Consider the following 22,115-nt stretch of genomic DNA (forward strand, 5'->3'; position numbering starts at 1 on the left):
GCTGCTGGGTCCCCAGGGTCCTGGCTTAGTTCTACTTTATTTTCTATGTGGGGAGCAGGGGAAGAGGCAGCTATTCCTCTTAAGCGTAACTTTGCTATGTTACTGCATGACAATATTTCCACATTGCAGCGTTGTTGCCCCTTGTCTCCATAGTAACAAAGGCCTTACCATAGTAGGTGAGGTGAGCAGGAGAGCGTAAGACAATCCTATATCATGGCTGGTACCCTAGGCCCCTCACCCACAGGCTCTCAGCTCTCTCACGACCACCACATTATGGTCCAACGCCATCCACACCTGAGGAAACCGGAACTCAGAAATGTTGAGTGAACCCCTAACACAGGGAGTGAGTGTCAGAGCCAGGAACAAAGACTGGTCTCTCACAAAGCCCCTGCCCTTTCCCCTGAGCCGCTGCCCCTGTCCCAGCTTGGCCAGGGTCTGGAATCCATTATTCTGTGTCTCATGGGGCACAATGAACTCTGGTTGACTTCTGACATTCCCAGTGGAAGGAAGAATTCGGTCAACAAGTAGGGAGAGAGTGGTGCTGGGGAAGCTCAGACATGAGCGGTGCTTGGAGCTAAACAAGGTTACCTGAGGTCAGAAGCTGGAGCAGGGTGTCAGCAAGCATTCCGGCGTCCTGGGGACAAGGCCCAGCTTCTGGGGCAGCTGGACAGGGATGAGACTTGGCTGGAGTTCAGCAAGGGCTCTGCGGTTGGTTGAATCACTTTGGTGGGCCCTAAATCCAATGGGCAGTGTCCTTAGAAGAGAAGAGAAGGGGAGATGAGACACACGGAGGGGAAGGTGGTGTGATGACAGAGCCAGAGGTTGACGCAACGTTGTCTACAAGCCATGGAATGCCAAGGACTGCCCGCAGCTTCCAGAAGCTAGGAGAGGCTCCCTCAGAGCCTCCAGAAGGAACCAACCCTGCCCACATCTGGATTTTGGACTTCTGGCCTCCAGAACTGTGAGAGAAATACATTTCTATTATTTTAAGCCAGCCAGAAAGTGGTAATTTGTTACAAAAGCCCTAGCAAACTAACACAGGCTCGATTCCCAGTAAGACTTAGGGACAGACCAGGAAACGCCAGCAATTCAGAGGCAATGGGCCAAGGCTGGTCCTAGGTCATGATAAGGAGCCAGCATCTCTCCCCAGGAACTGCATACTGATGACAGAAGCTCAAAAAACTCCTCCCTTGACGTGACGCTGTGGCCGAGGCTTCGAATGCCCTCCTGGTCCCAGTCAGAGTGGATTCAGGGTCTTGATGGTGAAGAGGTCTGGGGCTGCTGCTGAGTAGGGCTGGGGGCAGACAGGAGCAGGCTCAGGCCTGAGGTCAAACAATCCCAAAGATTCCTGTAGTGGGGTGTGTAGTCTGACAAGTGCGTACAAGGGAGGGGGATGAACTCATCCGAGACCATCTTCATGGATTGGCTGTACATTTGAAAGGATGGCTGCAAAGTCCAGCTAGCTATCACCTCACTGTGTCCATACTGGGCTCAGCTTCTAGACACAGAGCTCCAGGGTTCCCTTCATCTTCCCCTGCCCACACTGCTCCCACTAAGCACCCACAGGCAGGGAGGGAGAGCCCGGCTCTGGCCCATAGTAGAGCCCTGGCTCAGGGGCCTACGTCAGAGACAGAACTGAACCTAGATTCCATTTGGAAGCTGGATGTCAAATAGGTGACATGTGGGGTTTCCACCGAGGGCTCCTGCTTCCTGGTCTCTGCCCACACACGGCTCAGAAACTGCTGTTGGAATTACATCAACATGCAGGTGTGACTCTGACCCATCAGAACAGCTAATTCTTTTCCCTTCTAAATTATATTATCCAAAGCTGGTCAGAGTAGGGGAAAACGGACCCTCACATAGTAGTGCCAGAGGGAGTGTGGGATGGTACCTCTTTTCTGTGGGGCAACTCGACAGAATGTATCAGAAGGCTTGTAATTGTTCGTATTTCTTGAGCTAGACTTTCACTTCTAACAACTGAGTCTAAAGATACGATTAAGGGTTTGCACAGGCCCTACCCTCTTAATTAAGTTAAAAGAATATTAAAGACTTTATTTCAGGTGAAGAATAAAGTAAAATAAAACAAAATAAGGTGAAACAAAATAAGATAAAACTATCTTCTAGAGGTATGGTAAATTCATCTCAAAAGTAGGTGGTTATTTGATTTAGAAAATTCCTGGCCTTTTGGCTATGAAAGGAAAGTCCTTGGGCTAGCCTATATGTGAGAGAGAGAAAAAAAGAAACTAAATTGCCTAGCATAACACAAGTAATCGAAACTCTATGGTGGTCCCTTGGCAACTCAAGAGAAAGGAGTTTTGGGGAACATGGGACAATTAAGAAAAGAGGAAACGGGAGAAGAATCTGAGGAGAGAGAGCAGGGCCAAGCAATCTGGTAGGAGGACCCTGAACGAAACAGAGGGAGAGAGTAAAAAGTCCTCGAGGAAAGAATAATGGTGACTAATATTCCTTTTTCCATGTTGACATCCCATTTTACCCAAATCCTTTAATGCCGGTCATTATACAATAGACATTCTTGTATATTGGAAGGGGAGCCAGCTCCTGGCTGAAATGAAACCAAAAAACCTAGAGCAGCTGGCAGGAGTGAAGGAAGATGGGGAGAGGGAATGACAAATGGAGATGGGGCAAGAGTTCAGAACCAGAAGCAGCAGGAGAATGTGAGCGCTATACTCCGCCCTTCCCTCATTGACCAGGATGCTGGGAAACATTAGCCAGGAGGATGCCAGGAGGCAGACACAGCAAGCAGATCTAGAAGGAACCGTGCAAAGTGTTATCAGTGATTATCTCCGGGTGATGCAGTTACGCTTTTTGTCGTGAATTTCTTATTTGCTTGTATGTATTTTCAATTTTTAAAAACAAGTAGATATTACTTGTGACATTTTTTACAAGTAAAGCTAAAAAAATAATAATAATAATTTGCCGACAGGACTGCAGCAGCCCTTACACACGCGGTGGGAGCCAGCCAGCAAGCATGGCCCCAGACCATTTTTCTCTTTGGACAGAGGGAAAACACACAGCCATGGGAGCCCGGCTCCTCTCTGAAACCGGCACAGGACATTCACTGGAGGTACTCGCTAGGCCAGCTCCATGGCAAGGCCGCTTTCACTTCAGGCTCTGCCAACGAGGCTTCCAGGACCCCCAGGAACTCTCATCCGAGAAGACAGCCAAAGCAGAGTCATCATGCAAACAGTTTCTCGTTCCTCTCACATTTTCTAGACTCAGTGTTCAAATGTCTTCAAGAAGATTCATGTGTAGAAGGTGGGCCCTTCCAGAAAAGGCAATGTCATGCCTCCCAGCTACGCACCGGGCCCCCACTTTCATCCTTTCAGAAAATTCAGAGGTTTCCAAGTTCCAGCCACGGCCATGCTCACCCATGCCGGAAGCCGCATTCTGTTCTCTGCGCTCTCTCTGGCCTCGTGAATCTTGGCAGCTGGCCGCTCTCCTATGGTGATGACTCCCGTATTAATTTAAGTCTTTCCAAGACATACTTGCTAATTAAAATGTAAAAGAGTTTTTTTTATCCCTTTAATTAAGATACAAGATGGGATGCATAATTTAATTTGGTCCATTGAAAATATCACTATTATTAGCTCCATGACTGGCTTCCATTAAAGACGACCATGTGCAACAATTTTCTTTTTACTCCCACATTTGCTGGAGCTTTGGCGTGTGCACTGAACGGCTCCTAAAACTATTGCAGGCGACTACGGCGACTGTGACCCCACTGGAAAGGAGCCACGTGGGTGCCAGAGCCACCGAGGACATCAGCTTTAGGACCCTGTCTTGGGATGGATTCCCCCAGAAGCAGACCCTAAGAAAGATTTGAATAAGAGCAATTTGTACAGGAAGTACTTTTAGGGGAGTGAGGAGTGAGACAGGGACAGGAAGAGATTCAACTCAGGTGAGCAAATGAGTGGGTCACTACTGCGGGGGACGGAGGGAAACCTCATCAGGGACACCTGGTTGTATAGAATACACATCAGGGCTCTCCCACCCGAGGGACAAGGAAGCTGGTTGTCTATCCTCCCATTCCCATCCATCACTGGCTGAGGGCTGCTCCCAGAGGTGTCAGCTCCCCCGTCCTTCCAGCCTCCCTCTCGGGCAGAGAGTTGCCGATATTGCAGAAGGAAGCATCAGCGTTGAGTAGTGAGTGGTGAGAGGAGATGGGCAGGGTATCAGTAGCATCTGTTACACACCCACAGCCCTGTGTTTGCAACTGCGCCAGGCTGGGCAGAAAGAGGTGAGAAGGCATGCAGGGAGAGTGTCAATCACATATTATTGAGTCCTTTCCACGGCCAGAGAGACAAAATCATGAACTGGCAGCCCGAGTCCTCACTTGGAAGTATCTAGAAAAGGCTAAAAGCAGAAGGGGAAGTGTCAAACTCGCTGACACAAAGTCAGAGACAAACAAAAATACGCACAGAAACAGATGTGGGGGAATAGGAAAAGCACAGCCGAGGGCCTGGAGATGGAAATGAGGCTACAGTTCCAAGGTCATTTCAGCTCGTTCAGCCCCAAAGGGACTTCCTCAGTCAGCACTGGCGCCCTGACTAGTGTCCGTCCCATGGAGAGCTGGTGTGAAGTACCAGCTTCCTCCAGTTGAGAATAGAGAGGACAGTTGTCAATTTCATCCTGTACTAAGTGGGAGAACTGGTGGCTGGAAAATGGGAAGGGAACATATTATCCAAGACAGAGTTTGAGAAGCACCAGGGAGAAATGATTCTGGATAGTGAGTCAGCTAAAGGGGAGATTCTAAAGGTGAGACTCTGGATCCTGGGCTGTGTTGAAAACTACGGGCGATGGGAACCCAAGAAGCCGGCTTCAGGAAGGAGGAGGGGGCATCAGCAACCTCTGTGAATGAGCCGTAAGCAAGTCAGCCAGGTAAGGGAGAGCTGGATTGGAGCCCAGAGTGGAGGATGTGGGACGAGATGCACAGTGGTGGACGTCCTCCGTCAGAGGAGCAGTGTGGGACAGAAAGGGCCTAGCATCAGGAGACAGACTTGCCAAGGTTCAAGTCCTGGCTCTACCACTCACTAGCTGAGTGACCTGGGGCAAGTGGCTTAGCCTCTCTGAATCCCTGCATAGAATTCTATGCGGGCTAAATAAGGTAAAGTAGAGAAAATTCACAGCATAGCATCTGCCTCATGGTAGGAGCCCCTAAAAGTTACTTCCTGCCCCTCCTTTATCTTAGACTGTAACCTGTATGACACTCTGGGGACCCACACCTTCAGGGAGTCCGATTGTGGCAGCTCTGACTGTGTGTGAGTGTGTGGGGACAGCAGGGGTGGGGCAGAGGGTGTGTCTGGGCTTGAAGTAGCACCTCCTGCTCTACCCCAGTTTCTCTGAATGTACATGACCTTAAAAACAACAGGGCTTCCCTGGTGGCGCAGTGGTTGAGAGTCCGCCTGCCGATGCAGGGGACACGGGTTCGTGCCCCGGTCCGGGAAGATCCCACATGCCGCGCAGCGGCTGGGCCCGTGAGCCATGGCCGCTGAGCCTGCGCGTCCAGAGCCTGCGCTCCGCAACGGGAGAGGACGCAACAGTGAGAGGCCCGCGTACCGCAGAAACAAACCAAAAAAACCCAACAAACCGGCTGTGTTTAGAAACTCCCTTGCTTCTGACACTTCCCAGACAGGTAAGGACACTGAGGTGGAAGGAACTAAAGGCCGTGCCTCCAGTCACGCAGATAGTGGTTGTCAGGCCAGGCCGTGGAGTGCTCTCAACCACCCTCTCTCCGCCCCGCCACCTGGTCCAGCCCCTGGAGGCCCATCGTGGACGGCTGGCCATAGTGCTACCATATAAGTGAGCCTGAGGAAGGCGGAGGGATGAGGGTACATTCCGCCCAGGTGCTCAGGCCCTCTTCCTGCCCCTTCTGTCCTTGAAGATAAAAACATCTTAAATCTTAAAGAGGCGGGGCCATCGGGATCCCGTGCTAATACCGTCTACCCAGCAGGTCCCCCTTTCTCTGGGCCCACAGCTCCTCACACAGAAGCCCCCAACCCTTGGGGCTAGTGGCTCTTCCTGTGGAGAGCACAGTGAAAACCCCTGAAGACGCTGCTTACCTCCACACATACTGTGGATTTTAAAACAATTTGTGGGGAAAGCCCCCTATGGCTGTCAGCCCTCATTATGAAGGGCTCACTCTTTCTCCAATTCAGAAATCACACCATCTCACCAAGCTCACTCACAGAGGTTGCTAATGCCCCATCCTCTTCCCTGAAGGAAACACTTCTACTCCACACCCCTCCCTGAGCACAGAAGAGCCCAAAGGGCTCCCCACTTACGGATCTTGAACTTCAAATTGCAGCACCAGGGCTCCATGTATTTCCCCCATGACTCTCAAACCTATATCTCCAGTCTGTCCTTTATCCTGAGCTCCAGATTCATTCATCCAGGTATTTCCTCCTGCATGTCCCCAGGACAGTGGAATCACACACTGAAATCTGTCCTCTCTGTGTTGCCCTGAAGTCTGATCCTCCCTGTTTGTTCCCATTTCTGTGAATCGTGTCACGCAAGCTGGAAACACAAATGTCATCCTTGCCTCCACCTTCTCCATCCCTCGTATCCCATCATTCATCCAGCCCAGCCATTGCCATATAGGAGATATATATATCTGTCTATTTTTCCCATCCCTGCTGCAATCATTCAAGTTCAAACTTCCTCTCAGCATCTGACATCTAGATTATTTTCACACCCCCTACTGGTTTTTTTTTTTTTGCAGTGGTCTTGCCCCAACATTTAGTCCATCTGCCTGGAACATCCTCTTTCTTTTGTCCATCTGGCAAACTCTCCCCCCACTCATAAGCCTTCCTCCTCTGGGAAGCCTTTCATGATTTTCCCACGTAATGTGAAGCACAACCCCTTCCCCGGTGAGCCCCCAGGCACTGGCACCCATGCTTCCATTTGAGCCCTTTCTCTCCACGGGGCTCCTTGAGAGCAGGGGCCATGTTTTCTTCATCTCTGGGCTCCCATATCTAACTCAGTTCTTGGTGAACAGTCAATGCCTCATAAGTGTTTTGTTGACTTAAAGAATCCTGTAATAAGGAGGACAGGGGCCTTTCAAAGTCCCTTTTCTCTTGTATCTGAAGGATATAGAAATTGAATTTTGTGTTAATGATACTTTCTAACCACAGACCCAAAATTACTAAGCCAGACTGAATCCTTTAGCAACTGAATCCATCCAATGCAAGCCCGTCCCTTTCTCAATAGCCAGGAAGTCTAATTCTTCCTTCTTTCCTCCCTCCCTCCCCTCCTTCCTTCTTTCCCTCTTTCCATCTACTCATCCATCCAGCCATCTTCCATCTAATCCTTCCTTCCTTCCTCCCATCCGTCCATCATCCATCCATCCATTAAGCCATCCATTTATTGAGTAGATTCTGTGTACCAGAAACTGAACTGGGTACTGGGCCTGCTGAGCTGAATAAACACAGGCCCAGCACTAAAAGAGCTCATCATCTGGTGGGGAGAATGGAAATTTTTACAAATGTTTATGAAGGATATGAAGAGAGCAGTGTGAGAATCCAAGGGAGAAGATGAGTAATTCTAGGGAGTATAGAAGAAAGTTGACCTTTGAGCTGAATTTTGAAGGTGATGAAGAGGGGAAAATATGCCATCCAGAGGAAATAACCACTGCAATGACTTAGAGATGTAAAATAACAGGGTAAGAACAGAAAAAACAAACGTCAAGAAGCTCAATCTGATTGGAGCAAAGGAGGCACACATGAGAGGAATGTAAAATAAGGTTAAAGGTACAGATTTGGAGGATCCCAAATGTCAGACTAAGCTTTCTGGGCTTTTTTCTGGAAACCACAGGAAGCCATTGGACTTTCCATACTCGGCAGTTTGGAGAAATGGTTCTGGCTGCAGAGGGTCAATAGGAAGGCAGCTAGCAAAGAGGCTGGAAGGCCACATAGGAGGCCGGTGCAATGGACCAAACGCAATGACACATGCAGAGTTGACCTTTGAGCTGAATTTTGAAGATGAAGTGTCAAACTTCACCTCTGGAGTAGAGGCATGAGAGGGTGGAATGAGAGGAGGTGATGGAAAAGGGAGGATGTTTCTCTAGATGTTGAAAGCAAGACGTCTGTCTCAAGGGAGTCAGAAGAAATAAATGCTTCTTGTGCTGCCACCAAAGAGATTGATAAGGCTGCTCAGGCTGTCTGCAAAATGCTCCGAGTCCTGCCTGGCCGTCAGGGGAAGCAAGCCCTCTGCCAGCCTGAAATGAATGACTCTCCTAGGGAAGCATACTGGTGTCTGTACCAATGACCTCTGCTGACCTGTGACAGCATCAGGGCCCAAGTCAGCGAGGCCGTCCCCCTGGGCTGGAGCTAACGACAAGGCAGGAGTCAGAACACAGCCTTCAGTCCCTCCATCTGAGGTGACCTGCTTTCCATATCTGCAAGCCCTACTGGAAGACAGAGCCCAGGGTGTTATAAATCACATGCTCTCTTTTTCTCACTTTCACACCCTTAGAATTGAGCATCATTTTTTTTATTAACAGGCAACTTATTTATTAAGTCCATTTTCTTCTATGGATACTGAAAGGTTCTTGTTACTCAAATATAAAGGACCACTCCTGCATGACAAACAGCCACAGAGAAGAGAAAACCTGAATGCTTATCTGGAGGAAAGAAAATAATCAAGAGTTCTTCAAATTGGTAATAAAAAGAAGGGGATAAAATATATCTCATACCTGTGCGGCTTATGACAGTGGATTTTTAAAAAACTTTTTATGATGTCATTCCATTTTCTCAATAGCTCTGTGAGGTGAGTTTGTGATCACCATTTAACAGAAGGGGAAACTGAGGCACACAGCATTCAGGCCGCTTGCCCAATGGCACACAGATTTGTAAAGTCAGGGTTTAAATCCAAAGTTGCCTCATCTCGAAGACACTGTTTGTTCCATCTCGTTATGTCACCTCGGGGAGACAGCGCTGGAGGGAATGAGAGCATGGAGGAAGGGTCAGAGCCTGAAAAGCCCCCATGCTGGGAGTTAGGACTCTTGAGTTTAAGTCTGGGACCCCCTTGTTAGTTCTAGGATCTTAGACAAACCCTGTGGCTTCATGAGCATTGGTTTTGCCCCTAAAATTGATGAGGTGCCTTGGGTTACACAGGCCCACAGTTCTGTTTCCAAGCCAAGCAAGAAGAGAATGACTCACTGTCAAATGAATAAAGTTTTACAGACAGCATTTCTAACTTTATATGGTGTTGGAATGTCTCTCTGCATGTGTCATAAAAATAAAACAGAGTTCTGATTGTGAGTTTAATTTGAGCCCATCACTTCACTGGTCTGGGCTTAAGAGTTTCCTCTGATTCAACTGTTTTGAGTTTTTTTTTTTGAGGGTCAATTCCATGCTAGGTATATCCTGTCAACAACCCAATGAGGTGGGGGTGAGATAATTTGCCCAGCTGCTCCTAAATTCCATTGTTCTGCATCTTCACGCTAAGATAATACATCACATTTTTTCCAAATACTAATTTCAGGAACACTAATTTCAGATGTTCAGAGATGTTATAGGACCAAGAACATTCTGTGCACAAACAAGTTTGGAAAACACCATATTAAATAAGGATAAACAAGATTCTTTACCATGGGACCCCTCCAAGACCTGGATAAACTGATGCCATTAGGCATCTCCAAAAAGGGAAAGAATAATCAGGGTTTCCCAAACTTTCTGGACTACAGAATACTTTTCAAGGAACACCTAGCCAAATGAATATTCCAATGACTCTATTTTGGGGAGCACCAGATCCTGGGCTTAAAAATCTTTATTAAGCAGAGGATAAAGAATATTATGAATGTGCTGCACTATGAAAGGGGAGGGCCATTGCCTGACACAAGAGTTGGTGTTCATTAAATGTTAACAGGAAGGGGATCCTATCTGTGTTCATAACGAGCACTGTCTTTGACTAGCAGGTGACCCCACAGGTCACACTATCTCCCCTTAGCTGGGGAGGGAACAGAGGTCAGATGACCTCTGATATTCTGGGGGTGCATTTTCTGAGAAGACGTTCACAGCTTTTAGCCACATGCCCCTTTTCTTCACTTGTGACATTTTGGGAAGATGTATCATTTGGCAAGGATGCGTCCTCACCCCTCTTCTAAGTACACACGCTTGTTGGCAGGAGGTTTATTCAAGGAGTCTTTTGAGAATTCATCCTTGTCCAGAATGACTGGTTGGTGTGTTTTAGCCTGAATCTGCAGACACCAGCAGTGTGGGATTTGGGCCAGCAGCCTTTTGCGGTATTTCCACGAGCTGACATTTTTAAAAGTTGAAAGGTGCTGCTTTTCTTCCCCAATTGGAGAACCAGGGCAGGAATATTCCAATGATGAGGATCATGTCTGTGAACATGGTGAGTTTATTCTGCCATTTTCTCATCCAAAAATAAAATCATCTTAAAATGCCAATGAAGTAGCACACACAATTATCACAGAAGGGTCTGCTTACCTTTTAAAAGTAACTGACTTGAAAAAGGAAATATGTCTATCTTTTTCATCTTTTCTGCTTCCACCCTTTCAATAACACTTTTTTGCTATAAAAAGAGTAAATTCTTCCTATGAAATTTTTGAAAAATACAGAAAGTCATAAAGAAAAAATAAAAACAGTTAGTAATCCCATCACCCAGGGAAAATCACCAATACCTATTTCTTTCTTTCTTTTCTATGTAGTCCATTCTATGTGCTTCTTTCATTTTTACGTATTTCTGTCACTAGGGAGAAATATATTTATTTATACTTGTATATGTATTTCATAAATACATGTATCACATAAATATATGATGTATATATATCATATGAGGGGGAGACACATGTACGAAGAACGTTTTTACCAAATTGGGAATGCACCATGTATATTTTCAAGGCTGCTTTCTTCACTTAGCACTGTGTCATAAGCAGTATCTAAGGGCTGACGTTTCCCATTCCCAATAGCCTGAGGTGTTGGCTCATAGACAAACGGATGAATTTACAAGCTGCTGTCAAACATGACTAGTGATGGCCGTGGCATTAATATCAGTGGTTCCTGAAAGCACTTAAATCTGGCATTACTATTGCTACCTGATGTGTTTATATCAACTCTTGTAATTGTTTTGTAAAGCCATAAATTTCTCAAGTTAATTATAAACAAATTGCTCTGCTTAATTAATGGGCATCACTAACAGGTATTATCTAACATGCATGTGAATGAACCCTGTGACAACCTCACAGGGGCTGGATTAACGCTGTCAGGTTGGTGGCCCTGGAAGGAAAGCCAGTCGCCCAGAGCCCATGTCTTGAGTATGTCCAGAAAACTCCAGTTCAGGATCTGCTGGAGCAAGTGTGTCCGAAGGCTTTGGCTGCCCATGCTGGGTCTTCAGAATGTATGTCACCTTGGACCTGCCCAGCTATGCACCAAGAAGTATGGAGGAGCTAAGATGGGGATGACTGGGCACCTCTCAATTTATTAAGGACAGTCTCTCTCTCCATCACTGATTTCTTATCTTTGTCACCGCATGTGGTCCTCCTCACTCATCCTGCACTGTAGCCAGTTTGGCAGGATGGTGACGAGGCTGGACACTGGGGTCAGGCTCCCAGGTTTCAAATCCCAGCTCTGCCGGCTACTAGATGTGAGAATACAGGCAAGTTACTGCTTACTAGCACCATGCTTCCGTCTGGCCATTTGTAAAATGGGGATAATCGTTGAACCTACCTTGCAAACTTGTGAGGACTAAATCAGTTAATGTGGGTAAAGGGGACATAACAATGCTCACTAGCATTAACTATTATTATTAGGTATGGTCGACATCGCACGTTATAGATGAGGTGGGTAAGATTCTGTGAGCTGGCCCAGGAGTACAGAAATGCAAGTAAGGCAGGCACCAAGCGTGCAAATTTTAAGGACGCGCCTCCTCTCAGGGTCACTGCCTCACCAGAGTCCTGGCCAGTGTGACCTGTCCATATCTGCTCAGCGTGGATCCAGATCCAGATGACTGCAGGGTCCCTCTGCTCTCACTGAGACCCCCTTTATTCTTAGCTCTCCTTCCTGGCTTTGACCCAGGGGATTCAGGGTCTTCCCCAGCCCAACACTTGTTTGATGGTTCTCTCTGCAGAAACTGTGCTCACTCTCCCTTCTGCTCTTTCTAACAGACACAATACGGGACAGTGTCAGCAGTGCTGAGGACCCACCATTCTCATTCAGGCTGTAGCAAGATCCTAGATCTTTGGTAGACGAAGTTGGTAGAACAAGCTTTGCCCTGAAATAAGAGCCGAGGCGTCCCGTACCTTTGTCTTTAGTCTTGATCCACGTGACACTCTCCAGTCACTCTTTTAATTGCTCAGTAGAGCAGCTCCTTGTAGCCACTGCGAGCCACAGGCTGTCTCGGGAGATGAGCCAGCAAAGCTAGCCTCACTGAAGGTGAAGGGAGGGGGCTACTGCAGGGATTCAGTGGAATCCATGCCCTTTTGGAGCCTCGTCTTGAGCAATGCCCAGAGCCTCACGTCCAGCAGCAGCTTCCCTCCTTAAAGCTGCTATTTTTAAATTTTGTATCAGGCAGTATGGAAACTGGTCTTTATTCTGTGTTTATCGTGTGTACCTTTTTCATAGATATTGTTATCCCCACTCAACAAATGAATAAACTGAGGCTCACAGAGGCTATACTGGTCAAGAGCAGCTGTTCATTGTACCCCCTGCGTGGACCTGGATCATGACACCCTGGGCGTATATTTGGGCCTCATTTCAGCTGAAGTGTCTGCAGACCTCAGGTCTAGACCTCTTGCACCATTCTCCTGGGAGGGAGGGCAGGTATCAGGGACTGAGTGCAGGTACTAATGGTCATGGTCATGTTCTGGATGAGCTTGCTGGAATTCAGTGGTCGTCCTAGGAGGATGGAAGCCAATGAGCCAAGATGTTCCAGGTCAAAAATGGGAAGGAGGTCCTTGAATGGGGAGAGTCCCAGCAATAAAATCATCACGGCCAATCCCCAAGAAGCAACCTCCCCCCAACAGGGGACAAGGCTCCTCTGATGCCTGACTTTCCCCAAGTGAATGACCTCAGACCCTACTGGTATCTTCTCTGAGAATGCAGAGTGAATTTTAACGTGGGAAATGACTTCAATAAGAATAATATGTACTGTGACGTTTATGTAAGTGTATATGCATAATATATATGTAAATATATATATGAAGAATAGATATTTGATTTATTCATTGGTCCATTCACTCATATTTATTTCTTTTTCCATTCTTGAATTTATTTATTCCCTTGTATTTTCACTTATTCAATCACTCATGCATTCATTCATTCACTCATGCATCAATCCATCTAACTAATCATTTATTCAACAGACCTTTTCTGAATACCTGCTATGTACCATATTATGTTAGGACTATAGAATTCTATAAGACAAAATCCTTCCTCTTAAGGAACTCACTGTCTAAAGGATTAGATAGCCATTTATATACATAATTGCATTACAATGTTTTAGGTTCACAGTAGAGACAGGTACAATATATTTTGGGAGTTTGAAATTGATTATCCCTGCTTAGAAGTGAGGGGGAATCTTGCCAGGAGAAAGAATACTTGGGTAAGAGTTCATCAAGCAAAGAAGGTGGTGGGGTAGGGGTATAAGGACAGGAGAGAGCACTAAGTTGAATCGTGTGGGAATGAGCCCCCGGCTCCCATAATTTCTAATTCACACTGATCTCAGAGAGTCATGATTCCTGCACCCTGGAAAGGATTCTATGGGCAGAAGAGAAGAAAAAACATTCTTCACTTAGCTGCCCACTTCTACCTGCCACCAGAAGATGGAGGTGATGGTTTTTACTTTCTCAGCAAATGCCCTAAGGTGAGAAGGATATGGACCCCTGAGTAACAGAGTGTGGCTTCCTGGGTTAGAGTCCAGTCCTCGTGGCTCAGTCGCCCTCCAGTGTCTCTGGTCGTCCTCAGCAGCCACAGGCATAAACCACTGGAATGTGGCGAGAGATTCACTCCAAACACTAAAAAGCGTATTTGTTTGTAGGGAGCGAACACTGTTTACCATTCCGATGTGGAATTTCCTAGCTTCTCTCTAAGGGACCCATAAGACTTATTCTCAATCTATGTAGTATCTTTCCTCCAAATAGTTTTATAAATTTTTAATCAAAATTGTATTTTAGGAACTAAAAACTACTTGATTTCTACCAGACTGTCACATTTGAAAGGAATTTTATGAAACCCAAATGGGATTTTTTAATGCCTATATTTCTTCTTCTTCAAGTGGGTTTCTGACCAAGGTTTTCAGATTTTCTCTCCTTTTTCAAAACGGACCTTTTATATACAATGTCAAATCCAGAAATGTGACATTTAGTAAGTGACATTCTATTTTAATTCACTTTGACAAAAGAATGAACTCTGTTTGTAAGAGAAATAGGAGCCTCGTCTGACAAGGAGGTGTCTCTGGAGTTTTGTTATAAATGAAAAAACTATTCCATTTTTTTCCCCAATAAAATGGCAAATTTGAGATTTGGGAGCAACCTTTCTGGAAATGATGGAAAATGTCTATGAATCGCTAGGAAACCCCCCTCCATCATCAAGCACCCTGCCACTGTCAGTCGTGTTTGGATTTCTGATTTGGGCGAGCACACACCATTGTCCTCCAGATCTGGATGGCTCATCCCTGTGAACCACGTTCAGTACCTGGGGATAGCAAAGCCTCTTGACTTTAGGACAGCCTGACTTCCTGGTCTCTTTCCTCTCCCTGTGACTCACATGGAACTGGCCCAGGGTGGAATCCACGGGGGGCTGAGATTAGCAACGCCGAAGGCAGGACCCCTGGACATATATCCAGCTCATAACCTGAATCAGGGCTTCCAGAGAAGGAGAAAAGAAGATGCCTTCAGAGCCTCTCTGTTTTGAACTGGATGTTTAATACATCTCCTTGGTCATTTTTAAAAATAAAAACCTGAAGGGGGCAGGGGGAGGCTAACTTCCAAGCTGAGCCTAGGAAACTTGTGTCATCAGGGAAGGCCACCAGGATGTCCTGGAGAAATTAGGTTGGGGACTTTAGTCCTAATGGTCCAGTCCTTGGACTCCTGCAAAAAAGGGACACAAAGGCTGCCTCAGCCCCTGGGGGAGGGAGCAGGCAGCTGGCTCCAAGGCAGGAGCTGAAGGTAGGTGCCCCAGCTCTTGGCTGTCACAAGAAGAGATGCGTTTTATTTTTACTTTTCATTTGAAAAATATGTTTAAAACAATAAAATAAAATCACGCACAAAAAGTTTAAAAGTATAAACTTTTAAAATTATTAAAGTTGGAAATGAAACTCCTTTCCTCTATCCTAGTACCAATCCCCCCTATTGCCATGATAAACATTGTCTAATCTTCCTAACATTTCCTGTCTACAGGCAAAAGATATAGATATAGATACCTTTAATTTTATTTACAAAATAGAACATGCCACATATATGAGTTCACATGACTATTTTTTCCTTAGCAACATAACTTTTCAGGTCAGTATATACAAAATTAGAGTGTTTTTTCCCTTATTATTATTATAGTCATGTGCTTTCTGATCCTATCCCCAGGGAGCATGTTTTAAGTTCTTTGAGAAATGGTTGTAAAGCAGAAGGGAGTCTGGAGTCCCAGTGGCTTATTAGACAAGTCTGTGGTGTCAAGGACCATGTAATTATTAACCAGACCTCTGATTACCACTTTAGGCTCTCCTGGTTCTGGCCAAAAAAGATTAATGCAGCATGAGAATGTTATTCTCTGATATCCCATTTGTTTTAAAGTCCAGTTAAAGACACTACCATGTTTTTTTTTTAATAAGAAGAATGCCAATATGGAAGCAACCTAAGTGTCCATCAAAAGATGAATGGATAAAGAAGATGTGGTATGTATATGCAATGGAATATTACTCAGCCATAACAAAGAATAAAAATTTTGCCATTTACAACAATATGGATGGACTTGGTGGGTATTATTCTTAGTGAAATAAGCCAGAGAGAGAAAGACAAATACTGTATGATATAACTTACATGGAATCTAAAAAGTAAAACAAACTAATGAATATAACAAAAAAGAAACAGACTCACAGATATAGAGACCAAACTAGTGGTTACTAGCGGGGAGAGTAAAGAGGGGAGGGGCACAATAGGGGTAGGGGATTAAGAGGTACAAGCTATTAGGTATAAAATAAGCTACAAGTATATATTGTACAGCACAGGGAATATAGCCAATATTTTATAGTAATAGTAAATGGAGTATAACCTTTAAAAGTTGTGAATCATTACGTTATACACTCAATACTAATATAATATTGTAAATCAACTATACCTCAATAAAAAAAAAGGAAAAACAAAGAACACCAGTTTCCTGGTGGATTTTCTGAAGGTCCTTTTGTCTGTCTGGGGATGAGGGAAGTAATAAGATTGGCTCCTTGGCTCCCTGAATGGAGCTGTTTTTTTGTTGTCCTTAAATATTATCTATTAGAGTAGTATAAGCAGCAATAGTCAAATTAATATAAATCATATTTGAAATCACTAAAATATAATTTTCTCCTTGAGTGTTTAAAGGATTTTTAAATTTTTATTATGAAATATTTTCATCATACATAATAATATACAGCAAATAATGTAAATATTCCTTAACTTAGTGCCCAATTTAAGAAATAAAATATTACCTGTACCACTGAAGCTTTCTTTCCCCAGTGGCATTTTCCTGCATCCTACACACATCCTGTATCCAGGGATAATCATTACACTGAATTCTGTGATTATCTTTCCCTTGTTTTTCTTTAGAACCATCATTCCCTCACCAGACATCAAAATTACTGGGGAGATTTTTTAAAACTACTGTGTAGTTTGATTCTGGTTTGGACTTTTCCTGTCTCCTTTTGGAAACCATACAGAGTGACAAGGAGAATTGGGGTGGGGGGAGGTGGAGAAAAGAAAAACACAAGCACTATTTTAAATGAAACTAGAAAACAGAGAAAACCCACAAACTCCCAGTTATATTTAAATAATCCCCAAAACAGGTGTGACCAGCTGAGTCCTGTGGGAATCCTCATAAGAGACAGAGATGGGAGAAGACAGGAAGAACAAGGGCCTAGTGAGCAGATCTCAGATCATCAACAAAAAAAACGCATCCCCAGAAAGAGAGGATAACTACCTTAGGGGGGACTTCTGCGAGCCGGGCTAAGAAGGAACAGAGAGAATGTGTCGCAAGAGGACCCAGGAATGGCATAGCTCAGAAAGCATGAAAAAGTATACTTTTGATGGCAGGGGCCTTAAAGAAACAGAAGAAAGCAAGGTTGACTCTAGAAGCTCTTCTGAGCCAGGTTAGGTGCAGAGGGGCAGAGCAGGTATGGCTACACGGGGGTGCCATATTTGAAGGAAATGGTCCAGCACCTTAGTAACAGAAGATGAAGCCCTTGAGTTGCAAAGCCTGGAGACTTTCCGTACCTTCTCTCACTGCATTTCACAACCCCCTCAAACATATACACAAAGCAACTGCCTGCAGCTAGCTGGTCCAGAAATTCATCTAATACAATGACTAACAAATACTGAATAGGCACAGGACCCATCCACTCACAAAGATAATACACTTCCAAAGACTAGAAAAACTTTCCTGTAGATGAAGAAAACTCACTACATAAATATTATAGCAAAATGTTCCATCATAAAATTTTAAAACTTGATGTAGGCAGTGATTTAAAAAAAAAGATAAAAAACATCAGAAATATTAGAATTCAGGGAAGAAGTGAGTTGAGAATTGGCAGAATTCAGGAATTAAATAGGAGAACCCCCCCCAAAAAAAAATTTTTTTCAGAAAAGAAGACATTAGAAGGAGGACAAGAAAGACAAGACTGCAGATAACACAGAAGATGTCTGCAAAGGACAAAGAAGATTGACCAAAAATCCAACATATGCATATTTGGTGTCTCTAAACAAGAAAACCAAAACTATGAGACAGAATAAATAATTAAAATACAATTCAAGAACATTTTCCTAAAGTAAAAGAAGACTTGAATTTACAAATTGAAAGGACAAATCATGGACTAGGGAAAAGTGACTCGTAACTGAGACATATCCTAATACAATTATCAGATTTTAAAGATAAAGGATTCTTTCAGCAGCCAAGCACAATGATCAAATCACTTGTAAAGGAAATAAACCAGGCTGACATCAAACTTCCCCACAGCACCATTTAACACCAATATAGTGAAACAATTCTTAAAAGATAACCAAGGAAAAGAAATTAGAGGCAAAGATTTTATATCTAGACAGACTTTCAAGCCTAAAGGATAACAGTTTAAACATGAAAGAACTCTGGGAATATTGTTCTCATGAGCCTTTCTTGAGGAAAATAGTACGATGTGATGTTGAATTTTATGTGTCATCCTGACTGGGCCACGGGGTGCCCAGATATGTAGTCAAACATTATGCTAGGTGCGTCTGTGAGGGTGTTTTTGGATGGGATTAACGTTTGAATCGGTAGACTGACTAAAGCAGCTTGCCCTCCCCAGTGTGGGTGGGCCTCATCCAGTCAGTTGAAGGCTGGAAAAGAACAAAAAGGTTGCCCTTCCCTCAAGTAAAAGGGAACCCCTCCTGCCTGACTACAGAGCTGGAACATTGGTCTTCTCCTGCTTCGGACTTGGACCTGAACTGAAACATCGGCTCTTCTTGGGTCTCAAGCCTGCTACCTTTTGAACTGGAACTATACCAGCAGCTGTCCTATGTCTCCAGCTTGCCAGATGCAGACCTAGGGATTTTTCACACCATAATTGTGTGAGCCAATTCCTTATAATAAATCTCTTTCTGCATGTATATCTATACATCCTGTTTGTTCTGTTTCTCTGGAGAACCCTGACTACTAGAGTAGAGAATGAACTCTAGTCAAACAAGAGATGATTAGAGAAAACCAGGCAAAAAGAGTATCAGTGAGCATTAAATATATTTAACTGCAGACCCCAAAACAAACAAGGGTGGAAGTAAAGGAGGCATAATAAACCATAAATCGTATACACTCCAACAATTTAGAACTGAGAGGAGAAAGGTGGAATACGGTAGAATGGAAAGTAAGTGAATTCACTACTTCATTCCTAATAGCCAGAAGTCAGTAGTTACCATTCAGAATGAACGGACAGGGGCAGTTTCCAAGTCTGGCAATTGAGGATTAGACTTTGGAGGCTTTAGGATGAACAAAGCTATAAAATGAAAGACAGGACTTGAGTTTTATTCTCAGCTCTGCTGTCTGATTTTAAGCAATTATATTTATCTGGACCGTGGAGATGTTGATACCTACCTGAAATAATTATTCTTGCTGGATAGTTACAAAAGGCAGATTTGGGACAACCCTGACACCCTAGCTGTTTACATGTAGGATTCACGCCTCCTCTCATCACAGGCAACAGCCAGGACTCCGCTGGTTTCCTACAGTGCTAAATTCTGTGTAGAAGGTGATTCTGAGAATGTAAGATACCACGTTTCTCTTTTAGTTCGCTACTCAAGACGATTTGATCCACCAGCTGGAGCATCCTAAGACTTTTTCTTACTTCTTCTAGCCGTTCCTGCCTCACCACTATTTTTTTTAAGCTTCTCTATCTCTCATTATAAACATTTAAAAATTGTTTTTATTTAAAGGTATTTCTTTAATATTCTTATGATTTTACATATTTTCACCTTTACTGTTTTAATTTTTAATTTTAGCTCTTAATCCTTAAATCCCATCTACTTGTACTTTTTTTTAACCTAATGTTTTTGCCCTTTCATCTCATTTACTTTTATGTTTTTAACCTTTTATTTTGTTCATTTATAGCTTTTTACATTTTCTTTTAAATCTCATCCACTTTACTGATTGTTATTTTTAAGCTTCTAACCTTTTGACTTTATTGTGATTTATATTCTTTTAAAAATGTGTATTGCTTTTTGGGCTTCCCTGGTGGCGCAGTGGTTAAGAATCCGCCTGCCAATGCAGGGGACACGGGTTCGATCCCTGGCCAGGGAAGATCCCACACGCCGCGGAGCAACTAAGCCCGTGCACCACAACTACTGAGCCTGTGCTCTAGAGCCTGCGTGCCACAACTACTGAAGCCCATGTGCCTAGAGCCTGTGCTCCGCAACAAGAGAAGCCACGGCAATGAGAAGTCCGTGCACCACAACGAAGATCCAATGCAGCAAAAAATAAATAAATAAAACAAATAAATTTAAAAAATATATATATATATTTTAAAATGTGTATTGCTTTTTATTGTTGTTTTAATCTCCTTCTAACCTTCTATACTCTCATGATTGAAATAATCTTATTCATTTTTCCTTTTCTCGTATGTATGTCATAGCTTCATTTCTTTTTTTTTAACATCTTTATAGGAGTATAATTGCTTCATTTCTTTTTACAATGGCCAGTCAGAACTCATTGCTATAGCTGATGGTAGCAAAAGAAAAGCTCACCCGTAAGAAGAGGTTGGGGCCCTTCTTCCTTGCATTTGTCCTAAAAGCTACACCTTGTTCCTCCCAGAGGCTACCCCTTCCTATTCAAGGGTCTCTACTCCACCCCATCCCCTGAAAACCCAGAAGACACCAGTTAGCTCTCCCCAAGATGCTAATTCTCTTTGTAAAAACTGACACATTTGATTGAAGGAACTGTGTTGCTGCCTACCATCCCATACCCTTCAAAGCTGTAGGAGAGACTGCCAGCTTTTAAATCCTTATCTCCAAGTCAATGAAACACTGCTAGGCCCAGTTTCTACCCAGGGGGCTATTAAACTTTGCTTCCACTGCCTCAAGTGAGATGTTTTCTCTCTGGCTTCCTACCAAGTAGAATGCTGATTACTTAAATACACTTCTATCCGTGTTGCATCCTAGTAAATAAAGTGCTTATTCACCTAGTTTATGGTTAAACAATAACCCCCAAGGAAGAGAAAACTCACTGGTGACTCCTGATCTCATGCTAAGCTCCTACAGGTGTAACTGATCCAGGGCATGACAACCAGCAATGGGAACAGTCTAGAAAATAACTACAGGTGGTATGTGTTTGGTGATTGAGGGACTGGAAGCTTAATTTCCACAGTTATACAAAGCAAGTTCAATTATTCAAGCCTTGTAGATCCCAGGCCACTTTCTGACTCGGGCCTGGTAATACTTCCTTATCTGCTATGAGGGTATTGTTGAGCACACATGCCCTGCAAATGAGGATCTATGCGAGGGATTTCTCTCTGGGGCCTCAGTACCATTCCTATGCTTATGGAATTGTTTTTGTTTGGTTTCTGACTTATTTTTATTTCTACATCTTGTGAATAATGTAACTCAGTGGCTCTCAACCCTGGCCACACCTTAGAATCACAAGGGAGCTTTTCCAACATCAAGATACCAGCCCAGAGCAATTATATCATTGTAATTATAATATTGCCTGGGAGTATATTTCAGAAGCTCCTGTGTCCCTTTTATGCAGTCAGGGTTGAGAACGCCTGATCTTGACGCTTCATCCTCCTTGTCATTTGTGGCTTCTAGCAGCAAAGTGTACAGGGTCCCACGGCTGCCATTGGTATCCCCTCCTCTCTCCTGACAACATACTAGCCTTCATTATGGTGACACATTTTAAATATGTTATTTGTTGACACATTTTCCATTTGTGGACACATTTTAAATGTGACTTTTTCTTGTTGCAATATGTTTTATTTTAGTTGGAAACTATAGATAATCTACTTGAGCTAGCTTAAACTACAAAGAATAGGAGGGGAGTATTGTAATAGTACAGGGTCATCTTGTGGACACAGGGGAGGAAGTGCAGTTGGGCCATAGGAGAGACAAGAACCAAGACTGAGAGAAACATCAGAAACCAAGGCATCCCCTCTTCCAGTCTCTCTCCTTTCTCTTCTCTAAGTGCCCCATTTCTATTTTCTTCTATGCATCAGTTTCCTTCTGTCTGCCTCTGTAGACCTCCTTTCTTGTGAAAATGGGTAAGTTGATGTGGTCTCACTCAGCCAATCAGTGGACAGCGGCTGCTGTCTCCAAGCACCAATTTCAAATCTTAGGAGAAAGACTGCAATTGGCCCAGCTTGGGTCAGTCACCTCTACCTGATCTATTCGCTCAGGGCCACGGGGAAGGCCATAATAAAGTGCAAACATGCCTTCCAGACCCACTGCT

At 44.1% G+C, this 22,115-nt stretch overlaps 1 long non-coding RNA gene across 1 annotated transcript in view; it reads right to left on the reverse strand.

The window, feature by feature from the left end:
• LOC307190166 overlaps positions 1-22,115 on the reverse strand; it is a 173,532-nt gene that overhangs the window by 24,289 nt on the left and 127,128 nt on the right. Inside the window, exon 3 of the long non-coding RNA XR_013829432.1 lies at positions 589-754. This is a non-coding gene — a long non-coding RNA (uncharacterized lncRNA). The remainder of the gene's footprint in view (positions 1-588; positions 755-22,115) is intronic.

This window comes from Stenella coeruleoalba, assembly GCF_951394435.1.
Source record: "Stenella coeruleoalba genome assembly, chromosome: 8".
In the NCBI taxonomy this organism is placed as follows: domain Eukaryota; kingdom Metazoa; phylum Chordata; class Mammalia; order Artiodactyla; family Delphinidae; genus Stenella; species Stenella coeruleoalba.